Source organism: Pinus tabuliformis, chromosome 4_2, assembly GCF_031772625.1.
Source record: "Pinus tabuliformis cultivar Carrire ecotype Pingquan chromosome 4_2, CPIR1, whole genome shotgun sequence".
NCBI classification, from domain to species: domain Eukaryota; kingdom Viridiplantae; phylum Streptophyta; class Pinopsida; order Pinales; family Pinaceae; genus Pinus; species Pinus tabuliformis.
The window spans coordinates 586,959,405-586,966,362 of NC_142304.1; the positions used below are offsets into that span (position 1 = coordinate 586,959,405).

The window sequence follows — 6,958 nt, forward strand, 5'->3', positions numbered from 1 at the left end:
TTAGTGAAAAGAAGTCGCCTTCACTAAGTGGGCCCGCAGGCTATTTTTGGCGCAAAGTCTATTTTTAGACATATGGATCATGGTCTATGAGTTGCAAGATGCTATTTGTGGATGATTGGTCATGTTAGTAAAAATAGATGGACTTCTATTTTTAGACATATGGGCGGAGTCTATTTTTAGACTGCAAGGCTAAAAATAGAATAGTCGAATATTATTAGCTCTTAATAATATTTGGACTATAAACATTATCTTATCCTCTTGGAGCACTTCAATTTGAGCTACGATTGTGGCACATGCAACTGCCAGAAGGAAATACACTTTTCTTATGGTTCAGTTGAGCTATTGTATGATGGACTTCAGTGAGAACTCAAGTGATTGAGTTTGGTGGAGTTGATTGAGGAGTTGATGGAGTTGTGTTCAGTTTGACTTGGTTGAACTAGTTGTATTTAGTCTAACTGCAGAATACACTAGTGATGAGTGATGTGAATTAATTATTAATTAATTCACTAATTATTAATTCATAAATCAACTAAAGAATACATCATTTAACTCAGTGCATGGACATTTCAGTGGAGACAGGTGTTAGAGGTGGAGACTACTATCAATTGTGACTATAACTATGCATGAGATTTGCACAATCAATGATGGAGATTGCTAATGAGGATTGCGTGGTACAAGTCAAGGGAAAACAAGTTTGGATCAGACCTATTCTCACATTTGATTGCGTAGTAGAGGCAGGCAGACGGCAGAGGAGATTTGAACCTGTGACTTGATTCAGATGTGAGCTAGTTTGTGTGTAGCAGGTGGAGATAGTACTAAGTACTTGTGAGGAATATTGTATTATGTATTGTTACATGTTATCTATCATTATAATATACAGATCGTTGGGGGTTTTCAGCTGTATGCTTTCCCCGGTTACATACTATGTTAATGTGCGCATGCGATTGATGTTTCATTGTTTTTCATTCCGCAAAATTGATGATCAACGTAGAGGAGGTTATGTATTATGCATGCATTCCGCAAATAGTGTATAATCGGGATAATCTCTGTGAATAAGTGTCATATTATTCAAAATTTCTACATGAAGTTGGGTTATTACATGACCAATATGAGTGGGTCAACAGCTAACGTAACCCTACCATGTGGTAGTGAGGTGGCCAACTGGGATATCCATGTGGGCACCATGTGGCAGGTTGATGACGTGGCACAATCTATTTGGACTAGACTTTAATCAACCATATCTTTTGATCAGAGGGTTTAATTAAACAAATCTTGTATCATTGGAAAGGTCTCAAGGAGATGAACACAACGATGTTAACCAATTTAAGTTCTAATATGGTTGAAAAAGAATAAAAACTTAGACCCCATTTTCATAATGGGACATTGGAGGTTGGGTCATCATAATAACTACATCCTTCTACCCTTAGTTGGGTTGGGGATAGTAAGGAGTGTGTCATAGTGTGGTATAAGAGCTTCCATATTCAACACTTGGACTAGAAGGGCTCTATCTTAGAACTAATAAGCAAAGGTTTGACACTAGACATTCGAGGATCCAGGGAGGCCTTAAAGCCTTATGTTGAGCATTAGAAACCTGGTTTTTTGTGTATTGATTATATGTGTTGCTTGACGTATTTTATTGTGACATCTGCATGTAACATGGTATCGATGATCTATATGATTTTCTTGAAACTCATGCACTAATTAAGGTGTAATGTTACACCTAGCCTCACACTCACATATTCCCTTCAACAAGACAAGGTGATAGTGTTTGTTATGTATCTAAATTTTGTTAAAATATAACAGTTATGTGTGTGTATGATAGCACGTAAAATACACTAAGGCCCAAAGAGATGAAGGTAAAAGACCATAAGAACAGCAAAGGGTGGTACAACATAGAACCAATGGACCAAGGAATGAATAGTAAAATGGTGCGATATAGCTTCGATCAATCACAACATGGATATGAAGAAGAAAGAAATAATGGGGCCGATGAGAGTAGATCTACAAAGAGGCATAGGTTGTCAAGTGCATACACTGCAAACGTAGGCACTCTGCTAAGTAATCCTAAAAAGGACTTAAGCACCCATGAATAACAATATGAGAACGCTCACAGAAGGCCACAACATCATCACTATCATCATCATCATGGAAAAGGGAGGGAAAATTAATATGTACCATAGGAATTTAAGAAGGCAGATCCTCCTACCTTTGATGGTGAGATGAAGAGATTTGGGGTTGCAAAAGCCTGGTTGCTAGGAATGAATAAGTTCTTCTAAATTCATGACTATTTAGAGAACATGTAAGTGAAGGTACCTACTTTCAACCTAAAAGGTAAGGTTGATATATGGTGGGAAGACCTGAAAAATGTAAAGGGCATAAGAGAAGAGGAGTTGTACTAGAAGGAATTTGAGGAATATTTCATGAATTAGTAGTTATCTAAGAGATGCTTTGACAACAAGGCTAAGGATTTTTATGAAATCAAATTGGGTTAAATGACAGATGATGAGTACACCACAAAGTCTTGAGTTGCTAAGGTATGTTCCCTACCTTGAGGAAGAAAAATCAAATATTGAAGGGTATGTTAGTGGATTGTCGCAATCCATCAAATATAGAATCAAGTTTGATGAGCCCAAGTCATTAGAGGACACAATCCATAAATTGAATCATTTCTATGAGTATTTTAAGCATAGGTCTGAGTACTGTTGGACACCTAATCCTCTAACAGTTGGTGTGGAAGTTGAACAGCCAAAAGGAGTCCAAGGGACCACTTGGAATATGAAACCAAGGGTCACTCCTATGTATTATAAATATGTATCATTGTGAATAAGAAATGCAATCTCATGTTTATCTTTCCTATTTTGTCTTTGACATGTGTGTGTTTAACATGGTATCAAAGTTGCAGGTGTATTCATGACCTGCATAATTACTGTGAGCCTAATTTTACATATTTGTTGGTCTGCCATTTTCCAGCCTATCAGAACTGTCCTTCTGTAGTAATGCCACACTTAACAGTTTTCAAAGTTTCTTTGTATTCTGAAATCTACACATCTTAATTTAGCGTTTTTTTGTCCACCAACTCTACTGATTCTCTAGGTTAAGCGCTCAGGTTGCCAATAGATTGATGGTACAAAACACACGTAGTCTTCGACTCCAGTGTAGCAATTCCAGTGAAATTCTTGTTTATCAGATTGATTCATCCCATATAATAATCACCAACTCCCTATCAACCTGAGATGTCATCCATTTGGCAGTGACTAACAGTACACGGGACCTGCATGTGATAACCCCTTGCAAAGACAGCACAGTGAGATCTCTGCCTCGGTTCCAATTCCACACCACTTCAAGGAGTGGAGAAAAAAAAGGCATGGGAATGGGGTTGGGCACTATGGATGAACTGTCTCCCTCATATTCACCAACATTAGAACTCCGGTGAGTACCCACTAGTGACCATATTCTTTAGAACAAAGACTAAATCCTTTGTATAATGGATATAATCTGTAGCTCTAGCTCCTTTTGAAATTTACATAGATATGCAAAACACGCTCTTGACCTTTCTTATATGATCAAGGGCCTCAACACTTGCTTTGAAAATTTCCATACACAGATGGATTCCTGCAATTAGAACTCCATGATGTTTTTCATTGAGTAAAGAACTAGTGGGTTTCATAAAATTCTCTGCAATATCTGTCACTTTCCATATAATCCGTACAGAGCATAAAGTTTCCTTCTTGCGGATGTTCGGATTGCTATTGTGAAGAAGTTTCTCAACTTCAGGGGCAAGGTCACAAGCCATTTCAGCTGAGCATATGTTTCCCAATGCACAAAGTGCAAGCCCGACTATGTATTGATTCATGTGATTCAAGTCTTGTTTGAGAGAATTTGTAACCAGCATAAGCACTTCCTGTCTTTGGTTAAGAAGCAACATGAGGCCAAGATATCCTATGCGTTTCTCAGGAAATCCAGCAGATGCAATAGACTTCAGGCATTCCATTTGCCCAAAATGTGTTGGATAACCAAGCATGTGAATGAACATGAGCTTGTCTAGATTGCGATGTCTATAATCCTGATCATATTCACTAATTTCAGTACATATAGCTGCACACTTCTTTCTAACAACATCACGGTCCTCAGCAACAGTTTTACATGTACGAATGGCTTGAATCATATCCCTTAGTCGTATTCCCGTCATGAAGGCAATCATGATTCTGAGATCTAAGACTTCGACTCCGATTAATCCAAATTATTGGTAAATGTTGGGCCCCTAGCAATCCTTGCAGCATAGATCAGTGAGACATAAAATATTTAAATAATTACTGGATTCCAAGGATCAACACTAACTCATCAAAATCATCTCTAATCCGCATGAGAAAATTGAAATGGATCGTGCATTGTTGATGCAAAAATGAAAAGAAAACAAGGCGAACATAGGGAAGGAATAAGTTTGTAAGTTGGCACATGCACATATTATTGGCACTCTTTCATCCCAATATAGCTGAGTTCGGGCCTCCATATATTGTCGATTGACCATTCTACATTGGTGTGGCACTCGATGGCATCATTTTCGAGGTCACATTTGTTCTTGGTTTTTATTTCCAATAAATTCGTTCAGACCTTGTAGTGCGTTAGGATCTCTTCCCAAGTGCATTGAAGCATCATTTGCTACATTGAAGTTAGTACTGGGTTGTTTGCTACAGTGACTTGGTGATAATCGTATCTTGCTACTCATCTAATAGTTGCAACTATTTATCATTTTATAAGTCAATTTGTAGCTGAAGATAACATCACTTCTCTGATTATATCGGTTTGAAATGGATCAAATATTTGATGTATTGAAACTACTAAATAATTTAATACATTCCACTGTTGATGAGATGGTTAAGATCAACAAAACCTCTTTTTCCAATATTAATTTTTTTCTCCAAAATGCACATGAGAATATTGAATTTTTGCAGCTTGAATCTCAACTACAGCAGGAAGAATTATAGTAGTGGAGTCATCATTCTGAACCTTTTTCTGTTCAAAAGATTGAAACAGAATCACATAAGCAGCAAGACAATAATGTTACAGTTGATTTAGTTACATTGCCCAATAAAGCAGCAGAGTGACATGCAGATGCAAAAGTTCAGTTTGCACTTCCCAAGCCCATCATCAGACCTTGCGAAGAGCTTGTCCATAACAAGCACAGAACTGGCCATGGATATGACAAGGACGTGTCCTTTCATATTCCAGATTACTCAAAGCCCATTCAGTTTCAAAGTGTTGGATTTATTCATGGAAGTTCATCTTCAGTTGTTCTAGATTCTGCTCCTCTTCCACATTAACAACAACAAGTTGTGAAATGCCAACACTATGAACAAGTTGGCCATATTAAAGGTCATTGTTTTGATCTTCATCCATGTAAGCACTGTCATAAAACTAGTCATTATTCAAACAGATGCTTCGAAAACAAACCTCCTGCAAGAACAAAGATTCATCTTGGATGGATCGCTTCTTAGCAATGGGCATCAACATCCAAGAAGCTATTCCAGTCATATGTCAGAACTTGTTCTAGAGTATTGAATAGTCTTGCAGTTAAGTTTTCTCCATCATCTCACTTTGTATCTGATAGAGGGGAAATGATGGTCATATACAAGCTTCAAAGCCACATCAAGCGAGCATAAGCCACAACCTACCACACCAGATTCAGAGTTGTAGCCAGAAACAAAGATGCCCCTGAGCATGCCTTCAGTTGGTGATGCCTCTTCAAAGAATCGGGGACATTTCCTCTAGCAGAAGACTTCATCTTCTTGCCAGTTTTGGAAGAGTTCCAGGAATTGCATTAAGCATTCCAGAGTTGGTGGTAATCCTTAAACCATCACAAGTTGAGACCTCCCTTTTTAGGTTGAGGTTCTCCCTTTTATGCGGGGTGAGACCTCCCTTTCATGGTTGAAGGTTTCCCTATTCAAAACATCAGGAGTACTTCCTCTAGCAGAAGACCTGAGCTTCATGCCAGACTTGGAAGAGTTCTGGGAATTGCACTAAGCATTCCATTGTTGGTGTTCATCCTTAAACCACGGCCCTTTATACCAACATTTCAGAGAGCACATTCAACCTAGTGTTTCCATGCATTTTTGCACATTTTGTATTACAGCTCTCTTCTTGGATTCATACATAACCCTTTGGATTAAGGAGGGAATGTTGGACACCTAATCCTCTAAGGGTTGGTGTGGAAGCTGAACAACCAAAAGGAGTCCAAGGGACCACTTGGAATATGAAATCAAGGGTCAATCCTATGTATTATAAATATGTATCATTGTGAATAATAAATGCAATCTCATGTCTATCTCTCCTATTTTGTCTCTGCCATGTGTGTGTTTAACAAGTATAAATCAGATTAGAAATTCAAGGGAAATACCAAGTTTAAATGGAAAAGGAAAAAGGAAACCAAAGGAGCGAGTGTGACCCCCGTTAACCAAGTAAATCAGCATAGGTCCAACACTACCATCAAAATTAATTTTACCTGGGAAGAAGCCAAGAATCATGAGAATTTCCACATAAGTGTTGTACTTGTGGAGGAAATCACTTGAGGAAAATTTTCCCATAGAAAAAGTACATTGGTTCAAGCCTATACAACACACAAGAGATATAGATAGTCAAGGACATTACTCAAAGCATACCTAGAATCTATGCAACAGTGGATAATTGTCAAGTTGGTCATCAAGTGGTGATTATAGAGATGGAAGGTATGCTTTGTGACAAAACATATTAGTTCTGATTGATCCCAGTTCAAATTTTAGTTACATCAATCCCACTATTGTTGATAAATGTGCATTAAAGATGGAAACATGTGATGCTTCTTAGCTAGTTCAACTAGCCACAAGGACAAAAAGAAGAATTGAACACTGGGGGAGGAATTTTCCAATTGAATTAAATAGGATTCCAACTATTGCAAATCTGAAAGTGATGCAATCAGGAGAAT

At 37.9% G+C, this 6,958-nt stretch overlaps 1 pseudogene; it reads right to left on the reverse strand.

Moving 5' to 3' along the window:
* Nucleotides 1–3,520: 3,520 nt before the first annotated feature.
* LOC149170661 (AP-1 complex subunit gamma-2 pseudogene) lies at nucleotides 3,521–4,201 on the reverse strand (annotated as a pseudogene).
* Between the last annotated feature and the right edge of the window lie 2,757 nt (nucleotides 4,202–6,958).